The sequence below is a fragment of the Scyliorhinus torazame genome, chromosome 5 (genome assembly GCF_047496885.1).
Source record: "Scyliorhinus torazame isolate Kashiwa2021f chromosome 5, sScyTor2.1, whole genome shotgun sequence".
In the NCBI taxonomy this organism is placed as follows: domain Eukaryota; kingdom Metazoa; phylum Chordata; class Chondrichthyes; order Carcharhiniformes; family Scyliorhinidae; genus Scyliorhinus; species Scyliorhinus torazame.
This window is the reverse complement of record NC_092711.1, coordinates 38562982-38577650: the sequence shown is the minus strand read 5'-3', so window position 1 is coordinate 38577650 and position 14669 is coordinate 38562982.

The following is a 14669-nucleotide window of genomic DNA, read 5'->3' as shown; positions in this document are numbered from 1 at the left end:
ATTTGTTGCTGGACACTTGGTGGCACCCTAAAATGCAGGGGTTGGCCCAGAGTATCAGTAATCGGTGTTTGATTTGTCAGCAATATAACACCGGCAAATGTATCCCTTGTGGGATGGGGCAAACCCTGTTGCCCAGTGGTCCCTTTGAGACGCTCCAAATGGATTACATTGAGTTGGAAAGGTGTCAATGTTATAAATATGTTTTGGTCATTGTGGATGTGTTCAGCAGATGGGTTGAGGCGTATCCGACTACCGGTAATAAAGCTGCTACTTTGGTTAAAGTTCTGATGCGGGAAATCATTCCCCGGTACAGTATACCAGCTCAGTTGAGTTCTCATAACGGACCTCATTTTCTTGGACAGATTAACCTGCCTCCCTTCCCCAGTGCTATTTTCCAGGTGTGGAGCATGATGGGGTGGCTACGCACCGTCTGTGTGATATTCGGCCTCACCTCGCTTGGAGTGTTATTGGCGACGGACATGGAAAAGGGAAATATTATCTACATTTGTAACCCCAACCAATCTACGAGGACATTTTGTTTATGCAGAGGTGATGTTCTTCGCTGCCCCCATATACGAGGACATGGTATCGACTCATGGAAGGTCGTCAAAGTTAAGGAGAATGCAGGAGTCATGAAGCAATTGCACCGGTCCCGGCGATGGGAAGGGAACATTATATGGACATTGCCTTGTTTTTGGAGTACATGTAAATTTGATTTTGGATGTGTTAAGATTGGTGCAATAAAGGTAACATCAGACCGTCAGGAGAAGGTAGGAAGAGGTTGTGAGAGAGAGAGAGGGACTAGAGAGAAAGGACGGGGCGTGTGAGAAAGGAAGTACAGCTTGAACGTAGGTTATCAGGAGATACACTTAATTTAGTTAAAGACCACACTGAGGAAAACCCGGGAAGTATGAATCTCTTCTATCAGATTTACCACCGCTTGTATGGCCAGGGACGGGTTGTCTGCTAGCCGAACCCCGCAGCGGTGTCTAGGTTATTTTCTGTTTCACCGCTTTGGGGCACTCCCCAAACGGTGGGTCATTGTCAGCATTCCGAGCCACTGCCCGAGCAAGTCTCTTCCTTACGATCCGGATTCAGCACCACCGGCTATTTGCCTTCCCCTTCCTCGGGATAATTTCCACTCACAGTATGATAGGCTGCAACGGTGGAGGGCGTACATACCTAGCCACTTCACTCCCAATAGGGATTCCCGGTCGTACGAGAATTGTTTCAGCAGTGAAGGATACGGCTGTTTGCTGGTCGAGGTGGAAACGAATATAACATGTCTGTTTCCCACCTGTACGGACAGGAGGTGTCATATCACCCAGGCGTCTGGCCAATGCGTTTGTTATAACACCACTTGCGTTCCATTGAACGCCGGCCTCCAGCTCCTTTGTGGCTGGGCGAATGTTTCTCATATCACTGTTGGGACTAGGGCTTTCCGCATTGCTAGGCGGCCCGAATGGGCGTTCCAAAGCTGGATAAACTGGGCTACTGGGGGATCCCTACGCAACCGATATACTGATTGTGATGCTCACCTGTACATGGAACAAGGATACTAATTTTTTTTTAAAAATGGTACAGCAACTAATGTTTTGTCACCCCCATTTCCCCGCCGAATTGCTATTGGGACTCTAGTCCCTACCACAGTCCCCTGCCCCTCGGCGTGGATGCTGCATAATCAGTTAGCATGCCGGGCAGTCTCTGCTGAATTCTGCGAGAACTGGAAAAAACCTCAGTTTCTCGCGCCCAACCGGGGCCACTCAGCCGGGTGGGGAATTCGGAGCATCTTGACACTGGGAGGTGTGGGGGGTTACTTGGCTGTCAGCGACAGGAATTATTTTATTTGTGGCCTTACCATCTTGGGAAATGAAACCTTGGGAGCCCTTGGGGCAATAACCAAGGTGTTGTCTCAGCTCCGGTTGTTTGCAATGCAGAACCGGTATGCTCTTGACTATCTTATGGCCCGTGAGGGTGGGGTATGCGCCATAGTACAGGGCAAGTGTATCATGGGTGTTCAAGAATTGACCGCTAACATCACTAAATTTATGGATCGCATACGGGATCACCTGGACGGAATGCAGGATCCTGGCACTTGGGGTAACTGGGGATTTGGAGGTTGGAAGGAAAGGTTGATAAATATGGCCATGTATATAGCAGTGGCTATTGGCTGCATCTTTGTGGGCCCAGCTATCCTTAAATTTGTGATGGGAAGAATGCGGGGTGCACTGGAACAGATCAACGCTCCTAAAATCTTGGCTGTCAAAATCCATGAGGGTGCAGCAGATGAAGGGGGGCTACGCCAGGAATTGGAAATGCAGCGACGGATCTTTTTAGATGAGGGACCGTAGCTATGGATTGGATAGTTCGGTTATCATGGAATGATAAAAGGAGGGAATGACGAATGTGATATAAAATAGTTACTTTAGAGATATTAGTTACTGTAATGTAGAGATAGGCCAGTCTCATTCTGGTGAGTTCACAGACAAAGGATTTCAGACCGCATGGCAAAGCAAGGAGGAGGTGTGTCCACCAAAGGAGGAGAAAAGGATGCTGGGCAATAGGGGCCAGAGGAAGGGATTGGAAGTGAGCCAATCAGAATGTATGACCAGGTCAGGAGGGGTATAGGGTGACCTACGGGAATCGTGTCTGTGAAACTTGATACCATTTGAATTTATTTGCAGAAATCCCTTTGTCTCTTTGTTCATTCGCTTTCCGGGGTGTAGGAGACTGGATGTGTCCTATGGTTCTGTGAAATGAATCAGGCTTGCAAGCCAAATAAAATAACTAATGCCGTACCTGCAAATCCATCTCGACTTTTATTGAGGCCAGACTGACGGGTAAAGAAATTTGTATTTTGTCAGGAGCAGAGGTCAGGCAGTGTGGCTCCGGGAGCCCCCAATTAAAAAGCTGTTTCAGAGACCTCTGTGCTGTATATAGTTAAGCATTTACTGCTCAATAATCCCTGGGAGCAGGGTACAGGCAGTGTAGATAAGGGAGCCCCCTATTATAAAGCTATTTCAGAGAACTCTGTATTCTGGCCTCGGGAGCCCCCAATTAAAAAGCTGTTTCAGAGACCTCTGTGCCTGTATATAGTTAACCATTTACTGCTCAATAATCCCTGTGAGCTTGAGTCAGGCAGTGTGGCCTCGGGAGCCCCCAATTAAAAAGCTGTTTCAGAGACCTCTGTGCTGTATATAGTTAACCATTTACTGCTCAATAATCCCTGGGAGCAGGGGACAGGCAGTGTGGTCCGGAGACCCCAATTAAAAAGCTGTTTCAGAGACCTCTGCGCCTGTATATATTTAACCATTTACTGCTCAATAATAACTGGGAGCAGGGGACAGGCAGTGTTGTCCGGGAGCCCCCAATTAAAAAGCAGTTTCAGAGACCTCTGCGCCTGTATATAGTTAACCATTTGCTGCTCAATAATCCCTGGGAGCAGGGGAGAGGCAGTGTGGCCTCGGGAGTCCCAAATTTAAAAGTTGTTGCAGAGATCTCTGTGCCTGTATATAGTTAACTATTTACTTCTCAATAATCCCTGGGAGCAGGGGACAGGCAGTGTGGCCTCGGAATCCCCCAATTAAAAAGCTGTTTCTGAGACGTCTGTGCCTGTATATAGTTAACCATTTACTGCTCAATAATCCCGGGGAGCAGGGGACAGGCTGTGTGGCCTCGGAATCCCCCAATTAAAAAGGTGTTTCGGAGACCTCTGTGCTCTACATAGTTAACCATTTACTGCTCAATAATCCCTGGGAGCAGGGGACAGGCAGTGTGGCCTCGGGAGCCCCCAATTAAAAAGATGTTTCAGAGATCTCTGTGCATATAGTTAACTATTTACTGCTCAATAATCCCTGGGAACAGGGGACAGGCAGTGTTGTCCGGGAGCCCCCAATTAAAAAGCTGTTTTAGAGACCTCTGTGCTGGATATAGTTAACCATTTACTGCTCAATAATCCCTGGGAGCAGGGGACATTCAGTGTGGCAGCGGGAGCCCCCAATTAAAAAGCAGTTTCAGAGACCTTTGTTCTGTATATAGTTAACCATTTACTGCTCAATAATCCCTGGGAGCAGGGGTCAGGCAGTGTGGCCTCGGGAGCCCCCAATTAAAAAGCTGTTTCAGAGACCTCTGCGCCTGTATATATTTAACCATTTACTGCTCAATAATCCCTGGGAGCAGGGGACAGGCAGTTTGGCCTCGGGAGTCCCCAATGAAAAATCTCTTTCAGGGAACGCTGTGCCTATGTAGAGTTAACCATTTACTACTCAATAATCCCTGGGAGCAGGAGACAGGCAGTGTGGTATGGGAGGCGCCAATTGAAAAGCTGTTTCAGAGACATCTGTGCTGTACAAGGTTAACCATTTACTTCTCAATAATCCCTGGGAGCAGGGGTCAGGCAGTGTGGCCTCGGGAGCCCCCAATTAAAAAGCTGTTTCAGAGACTTCTGCGCCTGTATATATTTTACCATTTACTGCTCAATAATCCCTGGGAGCAGGGGACAGGCAGTTTGGCCTCGGGAGTCCCCAATGAAAAATCTATTTCAGAGACTTCTGTGCTGTATATAGTTAACCAGTTACATCTCAATAATCCCTGGGAGCAGGGGACAGGCAATGTGGCCTCGGGAGCCCCCAGTTAAAAAGCTGTTTCAGTGCCCTCTGTGCTGTATATTGTTAACCATTTAGTGCTCAATGATCCCTGGAAGCAGGGGTCAGGCAGTGTGGCTCCGGGAGCCCCCAATTAAAAGGCTGTTTCAGAGACCTCTGTGCTATATATAGTTAACCATTTACTGCTCAATAATCCCTGGGAGCAAGGGTCAGGCAGTGTGGCCTCGGGAGCTTCCAATTAAAAAGCTGTTTCAGAGACCTCTGTGCTGTATATTGTTAACCATTTACTGCTCAGTAACCCCTGGGAGCAGGGGACAGGCAGTGTGGCCTCGGGATCGCCCCAATTAAAAAGCTGTTTCAGAGACCTCTGTGCTGTTGTTCGTTAACCATTTACTGCTCAATAATCACTGGGAGCAGGGGACAGGCAGTGTGGCCTCGGGAGCCCCCAATAAAAAATCTCTTTCAGAGACCTCTGTTGCTATATAGAGTTAACCATTTACTGCTCAATAATCCCGGGGAGCAGGGGTCAGGCAGTGTGGCCTCGGGAGCCCCCAATTAAAAAGCTGTTTCAGAGACCGCTGTGCTGTATATAGTGAACCATTTACTGCTCAATAATCCCTGGGAGCAGGAGACAGGCAGTGTGGTCCGGGAGCCCCCAATTAAAAAGCTGTGTCAGAGACCTCTGTGCTGTATATAGTTAACCAAGGAAGGCAGTGCAGGGATCCCCTGCGGTCATCTCCCTCCAAAACAGATTTACCGTTTTGGAAACTGGGGGAGATGGCTCACCAGAGGAAGGCAGCAGCAGCCAGGTTCATGGCACCGTGGCTGGCTCTGCTGCACAGAAGGGCGGGAAAAAGAGTGGCAGAGCTATAGTGATAGGGGATTCAATTGTAAGGGGAATAGACAGGCGTTTCTGTGGACGCAAACGAGAATCCAGGTTGGTATGTTGCCTCCCTGGTGCAAGGGTCAAGGATGTCTCGGAGCGGCTGCAGGGCATTCTGGAGGGGGAGGGTGAACAGCCAGCTGTCGTGGTGCATATAGGCACCAATGATATAGGTAAAAAACGGGATGAGGTCCTACAAGCTGAATTTAGGGAGTTAGGAGTTAAACTAAAAAGTAGGACCTCAAAGGTAGTAATCTCAGGATTGCTACCAGTGCCACGTGATAGTCACAGTAGGAATGACAGGATAGCTAGGGTGAATACGTGGCTTGAGGGATGGTGCAAAAGGGAGGGTTTCAAATTCCTGGGACATTGGGACCGGTTCTGGGGGAGGTGGGACCTGTACAAATCGGACGGTCTGCATCTGGGTGGGACCGGAACCAATGTTCTCGGGGGCGTGTTTGCTAGTGCAGTTGGGGAGGGTTTAAACTAATGTGGCAGGGGGATGGGAACCGATGTAGGGAGTCAGTGGGGACAGAAACAAAAGGCAGGAAGGGAGAGTGTGTAAAGCATGACCTGAGAATGCAGGGCAGAGAGCAAGGAAGGTCTACATTAAACTGCATTTATTTCAATGCAAGGGGCCTGACGGGCAAAGCGGATGAACTCAGGGCATGGACGGGCACATGGGACTGGGATATTATAGCTATGACTGAAACATGGCTAAGGGAGGGGCAGGACTGGCAGCTCAATCTTCCGGGGTACAGATGCTATAGAAAGGATAGAACAGGAGGTAAGAGAGGAGGGGGAGTGGCGTTTTTGATTAGGGAGAACATCACGGCAGTACTTAGAGGGGATATATCCGAGGGTTCGCCCACATGAGTCTATATGGGTGGAACTGAAAAATAAGAAGGGAGAGATCACCTTGGTAGGACTGTACTACAGGCCCCCAAAATAGTCAGCGGGAAATTGAGGAGCAAATATGTAAGGAGATTACAGATAGCTGCAAGAATAATAGGGTGGTAGTAGTTGGGGACTTTAACTTTCCCAACATTGACTGTGACAGCCATAGCATTAGGGGCTTGGATGGAGGGAAGTTTGTTGAGTGTATTCAGGAGGAATTTCTCATTCAGTATGTGGATGGACCGACTAGAGAGGGGGCAAAACTTGACCTCGTCTTGGGAAATAAGGAAGGGCAAGTGACAGAAGTGCTAGTGAGAGATCACTTTGGGACAAGTGACCATAACTCCATTAGTTTTAAGATAGCTATGGAGAATGATAGGTCTGGCCCAAGAGTTAAAATTCTTAATTGGGGCAAGGCCAATTTTAATGGTATCAGACAGGAACTTGCAGAGGTAGATTGGGGGAGACTGTTGGCAGGCAAAGAGACGGCTGGTAAATGGAAGGCTTTTAAAAATGTGTTAACCAGGGTGCAGGGTAAGCACATTCCCTTTAGAGTGAAGGGTAAGGCTGGTAGAAGTAGGAAACCCTGGATGACTCGAGATATTGAGACTCTGGTCAAAAAGAAGAAGGAGGCATATGACGTACATAAGCAACTGGGGTCAAGTGGATCCCTTGAAGAGTATAGAGATTGTCGAAATAGAGTTAAGAGGGAAATCAGGAGGGCAAAAAGGGGACATGAAATTGCTTTGGCAAATAATGCAAGGGAGAATCCAAAGAGATTCTACAAATACATAAAGGGGAAAAGAGTAACTAGGGACAGAGTAGGGCCTCTTAAGGATCAACAAGGGCATCTATGTGCACAGCCACAAGAGTTGGGTGAGATCCTGAATGAATATTTCTCATCGGTATTCACGGTGGAGAAAGGCATGGATGTTAGGAAACTAAGGGAAATAAATAGTGATGTCTTGAGAAGTGTGCATATTACAGAGGAGGAGGTGCTGGAAGTCTTAAAGCGCATCAAGGTAGATAAATCCCCGGGACCTGATGAAATGTATCCCAGGGTGTTGTGGGAGGCGAGGGAGGAAATTGCGGGTCCCCTAACAGAGATATTTGAATCATCGGCAGCCACAGGTGAGGTGCCTGAAGATTGGAGAGTGGCGAATGTTGTGCCCTTGTTTAAGAAGGGCAGCAGGGAAAAGCCTGGGAACTACAGACTGGTGAGCCTAACTTCTGTAGTAGGTAAGTTGCTAGAAGGTATTCTGAGAGACAGGATCTACAAGCATTTAGAGAGGCAAGGACTGATTCGGGGCAGTCAGCATGGCTTTGTGCGTGGAAAATCATGTCTCACAAATTTGATTGAGTTTTTTGAGGGGGTGACCAAGAAGGTAGATGAGGGCAGTGCAGTAGACGTTGTCTACATGGACTTTAGCAAAGCCTTTGACAAGGTACCGCATGCTAGGTTGTTGCAGAAGGTTAAAGCTCACGGGATCCAGGGTGAGGTTGCCAATTGGATTCAAAATTGGCTGGACGACAGAAGGCAGAGGGTGGTTATAGAGGGTTGTTTTTCAAACTGGAGGCCTGTGAACAGTGGTGTGTCTCAGGGATCGGTGCTGGGTCCACTGTTATTTGTGATTTATATTAATGATTTGGATGAGAATTTAGGAGGCATGGTTAGTAAGTTTGCAGATGACACCAAGATTGGTGGCACAGTGGATAGTGAAGAAGGTTATCTAGGATTGCAACGGGATCTTGATCAATTAGGCCAGTGGGCCGACGAATGGCAGATGGAGTTTAATTTAGATAAATGTGCGGTGATGCATTTTGGCAGATCGAATCAGGCCAGGACGTACACAGTTAATGGTATGGCGTTGGGGAGGGTTATAGAACAAAGAGATCTAGGAGTACAGGTTCATAGCTCCTTGAAGGTGGAGTCGCAGGTGGACAGGGTGGTGAAGAAGGCATTCGGCATGCTTGGTTTCATTGGTCAGAACATTGAATACAGGAGTTGGGACGTCTTGTTGAAGTTGTACAAGACATTGGTACTGCCACACTTGGAATACTGTGTGCAGTTCTGGTCACCCTATTATAGGAAGGATATTATTAAACTGGAAAGAGTGCAGAAAAGATTTACTAGGATGTTGCCGGGACTTGATGGTTTGAGTTATAAGGAGAGGCTGGATAGACTGGGACTTTTTTCCTTGGAGCGGAGGAGGCTTAGGGGTGATTTTATAGAGGTCTATAAAATAATGAGGGGCATAGATAAGGTAGATAGTCAACATCTTCTCCCAAAGGTAGGGGAGTCTAAAACTAGAGGGCATAGGTTTAAGGTGAGAGGGGAGAGATTCAGAAGGGCCCAGAGGGGCAATTTCTTCACTCAGAGGGTAGTGAGTGTCTGGAATGGGCTGCCAGAGGTAGTAGAAGAGGCGGGTACAATTGTGTCTTTTAAAAAACATTTAGATAGTTACATGGGTAAGATGGGTATAGAGGGTTATGGGCCAAGTGTGGGCAACTGGACTAGCTTAATGGTAAAAACTGGGCGGCATGGACTTGTTGGGCCGAAGGGCCTGTTTCCATGCTGTAAACTTCTATGATTCTATGATTCTAACCATTTACTGTTCAATAATCCCTGTGAGCAGGGGACAGGCAGTGTGGTCCAGGAGCCCCCAATTAAAAAGCTGTTTCAGAGACCTGTGCGCCTGTATATAGTTAACCATTTACTGCTCAATAATCCCTGGGAGCAGGGGACAGGCAGTGTGGCCTCGGGAGCCACCAATTAAAAAGCTGTTTCACAGACCTCTGTGCTGTATCTAGTTAACCATTTACTTCTCAATAATCCCTGGGAGCAGGGGTCAGGCAGTGTGGCCTCGGGAGCCCCCAATTAAAAATCTGTTTCAGAGACCACTGTGCTGTATATAGTTAACCATTTACTTCTCAATAATCCCTGGGAGCAGGGGACAGGCAGTGTGGCCTCGGGAGCCCCCAATTAAAAAGCTGTTTCAGAGACCTCTGTGCTGTATATAGTTAACCATTTACTGCTCAATAATCCCTTGGAGCAGGGGACAGGCAGTGTGGCCTTGGGAGCCCCCAATTAAAACGCTGTGTCAGAGGCCTCTGTGCTTGTATATAGTTAACCATTTACTGCTCAATAATCCCTGGGAGCAGGAAACAGGCAGTGTGGCCTCGGGAGCCCCCAATTAAAAACCTGTTTCAGAGACCACTGTGCTGTACATAGTTAACCATTTACTTCTCAATAATCACTGGGAGCAGGAGTCAGGCAGTGTGGCCTCGGGTGCCCTCAATTAAAAGGCTGTTTCAGAGACCTCTGTGCTGTACATAGTTAACCATTTACTTCTCAATAATCCCTGGGAGCAGGGGCCAGGCAGTGTGATCTGGGAGCTTCAAATTAAAAAGCTGTGCCTGCATATAGTTAACCATTTACTGCTCAATCATCCCTCGGAGCACGGGACAGACAGTGTGGCCTCGGGATCCCCCAATTTAAAAACTGTTTCAGAGACCTCTCTGCTGTATATAGTTAACCATTTACTGCTCAATCATCCCACGGAGCAGGGTTCACGCAGTGGGGCCTCGGGAGCCCCCAATTAAAAAGTTGCTTCAGAAACCTCTGTGCTCTATATAGTTAAGCATTTACCGCTCAATAATCCCTGGGAGCAGGGGACAGGCAGTGTGTCTCCGGGAGCCCCCAATTAAAAAGCTCTTTCAGAGACCTCTGTGCCTGTATATAGTTAACCATTTACTGCTCAATCATCCCTCGGAGCAGGGGTCAGACAGTGTGGCCTCGGGATCCCCCAATTTAAAAAGTGTTTCAGAGACCTCTGTGCTGTATATAGTTAACCATTTACTGCTCAATCATCCCTCGGAGCAGGGGTCAGACAGTGTGGCCTCGGGATCCCCCAATTTAAAAACTGTTTCAGAGACCTCTGTGCTGTATATAGTTAACCATTTACTGCTCAATAAACCCTGGGAGCAGGGGACAGGCAGTGTGGCCTCGGGAGCCCCCAATTAAAAAGTTGCTTCAGAAACCTCTGTGCTGTATATAGTTCTACATTTAGTGCCCATTAATCCCTGGGACCAGGGGACAGGCAGTCTGGTCGGGAGCCCCCAATTAAAAAGCTGTTACAGAGACCTCTGTGCTGTTCACAGTTAACCATTTCCTACTCAATAATCCCTGGGAGCAGGGCACAGGCTGTGTGGCCTCGGGAGCTCACAATTAAAAATCTCTTTCAGGGAACGCTGTGCCTATACAGAGTTAACCATTTACTGCTCAATAATCCCTGGGAGCAGGGGTCAGGCAGTGTGGCCTCGGGAGCCCCCAATTAAAAAGCTGTTTCAGAGACCACTGTGCTGTATATAGTTAACCATTTACTTCTCAATAATCCCTGGGAGCAGGGGACAGGCAGTGTGGCCTCGGGAGCCCCCAATTAAAAAGCTGTTTCAGAGACCTCTGTGCTGTATATAGTTAACCATTTACTTCTCAATAATCCCTGGGAGCTGGGGACAGGCAGTGTGGCCTCGGGAGCCCCCAATTAAAAAGCTGTTTCAGAGACCTCTGTGCTGTATATAGTTAACCATTTACTTCTCAATAATCCTTGGGAGCAGGGGACAGGCAGTGTGGCCTCGGGAGCCCCCAATTAAAAAGCTGTTTCAGAGACCTCTGTGCTGTATATAGTTAACCATTTACTGCTCAATAATCCCTTGGAGCAGGGGACAGGCAGTGTGGCCTTGGGAGCCCCCAATTAAAAAGCTGTGTCAGAGGCCTCTGTGCTTGTATATAGTTAACCATTTACTGCTCAATAATCCCTGGGAGCAGGAAACAGGCAGTGTGGCCTCGGGAGCCCCCAATTAAAAACCTGTATCAGAGACCACTGTGCTGTACATAGTTAACCATTTACTTCTCAATAATCACTGGGAGCAGGAGTCAGGCAGTGTGGCCAAGGGTGCCCTCAATTAAAAGGCTGTTTCAGAGACCTCTGTGCTGTACATAGTTAACCATTTACTTCTCAATAATCCCTGGGAGCAGGGGCCAGGCAGTGTGATCTGGGAGCTTCAAATTAAAAAGCTGTGCCTGTATATAGTTAACCATTTACTGCTCAATCATCCCTCGGAGCACGGGTCAGACAGTGTGGCCTCGGGATCCCCCAATTTAAAAACTGTTTCAGAGAACTCTCTGCTGTATATAGTTAACCATTTACTGCTCAATCATCCCACGGAGCAGGGGTCACGCAGTGGGGCCTCGGGAGCCCCCAATTAAAAAGTTGCTTCAGAAACCTATGTGCTGTATATAGTTAAGCATTTACCGCTCAATAATCCCTGGGAGCAGGGGACAGGCAGTGTGTCTCCGGGAGCCCCCAATTAAAAAGCTCTTTCAGAGACCTCTGTGCCTGTATATAGTTAACCATTTACTGCTCAATCATCCCTCGGAGCAGGGGTCAGACAGTGTGGCCTCGGGATCCCCCAATTTAAAAACTGTTTCAGAGACCTCTGTGCTGTATATAGTTAACCATTTACTGCTCAATCATCCCTCGGAGCAGGGGTCAGACAGTGTGGCCTCGGGATCCCCCAATTTAAAAACTGTTTCAGAGACCTCTGTGCTGTATATAGTTAACCATTTACTGCTCAATAAACCCTGGGAGCAGGGGACAGGCAGTGTGGCCTCGGGAGCCCCCAATTAAAAAGTTGCTTCAGAAACCTCTGTGCTCTATATAGTTAAGCATTTTCCGCTCAATAATCCCTGGGAGCAGGGGACAGGCAGTGTGTCTCCGGGAGCCCCCAATTAAAAAGCTCTTTCAGAGACCTCTGTGCCTGTATATAGTTAACCATTTCCTGCTCAATCATCCCTCGGAGCAGGGGTCAGACAGTGTGGCCTCGGGATCCCCCAATTTAAAAACTGTTTCAGAGACCTCTGTGCTGTATATAGTTAACCATTTACTGCTCAATAAACCCTGGGAGCAGGGGACAGGCAGTGTGGCCTCGGGAGCCCCCAATTAAAAAGTTGCTTCAGAAACCTCTGTGCTGTATATAGTTCTACATTTAGTGCCCATTAATCCCTGGGACCAGGGGACAGGCAGTCTGGTCGGGAGCCCCCAATTAAAAAGCTGTTACAGAGACCTCTGTGCTGTTCACAGTTAACCATTTCCTACTCAATAATCCCTGGGAGCAGGGCACAGGCTGTGTGGCCTCGGGAGCTCACAATTAAAAATCTCTTTCAGGGAACGCTGTGCCTATACAGAGTTAACCATTTACTGCTCAATAATCCCTGGGAGCAGGGGTCAGGCAGTGTGGCCTCGGGAGCCCCCAATTAAAAAGCTGTTTCAGAGACCACTGTGCTGTATATAGTTAACCATTTACTTCTCAATAATCCCTGGGAGCAGGGGACAGGCAGTGTGGCCTCGGGAGCCCCCAATTAAAAAGCTGTTTCAGAGACCTCTGTGCTGTATATAGTTAACCATTTACTTCTCAATAATCCCTGGGAGCAGGGGACAGGCAGTGTGGCCTCGGGAGCCCCCAATTAAAAAGCTGTTTCAGAGACCTCTGTGCTGTATATAGTTAACCATTTACTGCTCAATAATCCCTGGGAGCAGGGGACAGGCAGTGTGGCCTCGGGAGCCCCCAATTAAAAAGCTGTTTCAGAGACCTCTGTGCTGTATATAGTTCACCATTTACTGCTCAATAATCCCTTGGAGCAGGGGACAGGCAGTGTGGCCTTGGGAGCCCCCAATTAAAAAGCTGTGTCAGAGGCCTCTGTGCTTGTATATAGTTAACCATTTACTGCTCAATAATCCCTTGGAGCAGGGGACAGGCAGTGTGGCCTTGGGAGCCCCCAATTAAAAACCTGTTTCAGAGACCACTGTGCTGTACATAGTTAACCATTTACTTCTCAATAATCACTGGGAGCAGGAGTCAGGCAGTGTGGCCTCGGGTGCCCTCAATTAAAAGGCTGTTTCAGAGACCTCTGTGCTGTACATAGTTAACCATTTACTTCTCAATAATCCCTGGGAGCAGGGGCCAGGCAGTGTTATCTGGGAGCTTCAAATTAAAAAGCTGTGCCTGTATATAGTTAACCATTTACTGCTCAATCATCCCTCGGAGCACGGGTCAGACAGTGTGGCCTCTGGATCCCCCAATTTAAAAACTGTTTCAGAGAACTCTCTGCTGTATATAGTTAACCATTTACTGCTCAATCATCCCACGGAGCAGGGGTCACGCAGTGGGGCCTCGTTAGCCCCCAATTAGAAAGTTGCTTCAGAAACCTCTGTGCTGTATATAGTTAAGCATTTACCGCTCAATAATCCCTGGGAGCAGGGGACAGGCAGTGTGTCTCCGGGAGCCCCCAATTAAAAAGCTCTTTCAGAGACCTCTGTGCCTGTATATAGTTAACCATTTACTGCTCAATCATCCCTCGGAGCAGGGGACAGACAGTGTGGCCTCGGGATCCCCCAATTTAAAAACTGTTTCAGAGACCTCTGTGCTGTATATAGTTAACCATTTACTGCTCAATCATCCCTCGGAGCAGGGGTCAGACAGTGTGGCCTCGGGATCCCCCAATTTAAAAACTGTTTCAGAGACCTCTGTGCTGTATATAGTTAACCATTTACTGCTCAATAAACCCTGGGAGCAGGGGACAGGCAGTGTGGCCTCGGGAGCCCCCAATTAAAAAGTTGCTTCAGAAACCTCTGTGCTGTATATAGTTCTACATTTAGTGCCCATTAATCCCTGGGGCCAGGGGACAGGCAGTCTGGTCGGGAGCCCCCAATTAAAAAGCTGTTACAGAGACCTCTGTGCTGTTCACAGTTAACCATTTCCTACTCAATAATCCCTGGGAGCAGGGCACAGGCTGTGTGGCCTCGGGAGCTCACAATTAAAAATATCTTTCAGGGAACGCTGTGCCTATACAGAGTTAACCATTTACTGCTCAATAACCCCGGGGAGCAGGGGTCAGGCAGTGTGGCCTTGGGAGCCCCCAATTAAAAAGCTGTTTCACAGACCTCTGTGCTGTATCTAGTTAACCATTTACTTCTCAATAATCCCTGGGAGCAGGGGTCAGGCAGTGTGGCCTCGGGAGCCCCCAATTAAAAATCTGTTTCAGAGACCTCTGTGCTGTATATAGTTCACCATTTACTGCTCAATAATCCCTTGGAGCAGGGGACAGGCAGTGTGGCCTTGGGAGCCCCCAATTAAAAAGCTGTGTCAGAGGCCTCTGTGCTTGTATATAGTTAACCATTTACTGCTCAATAATCCCTTGGAGCAGGGGACAGGCAGTGTGGCCT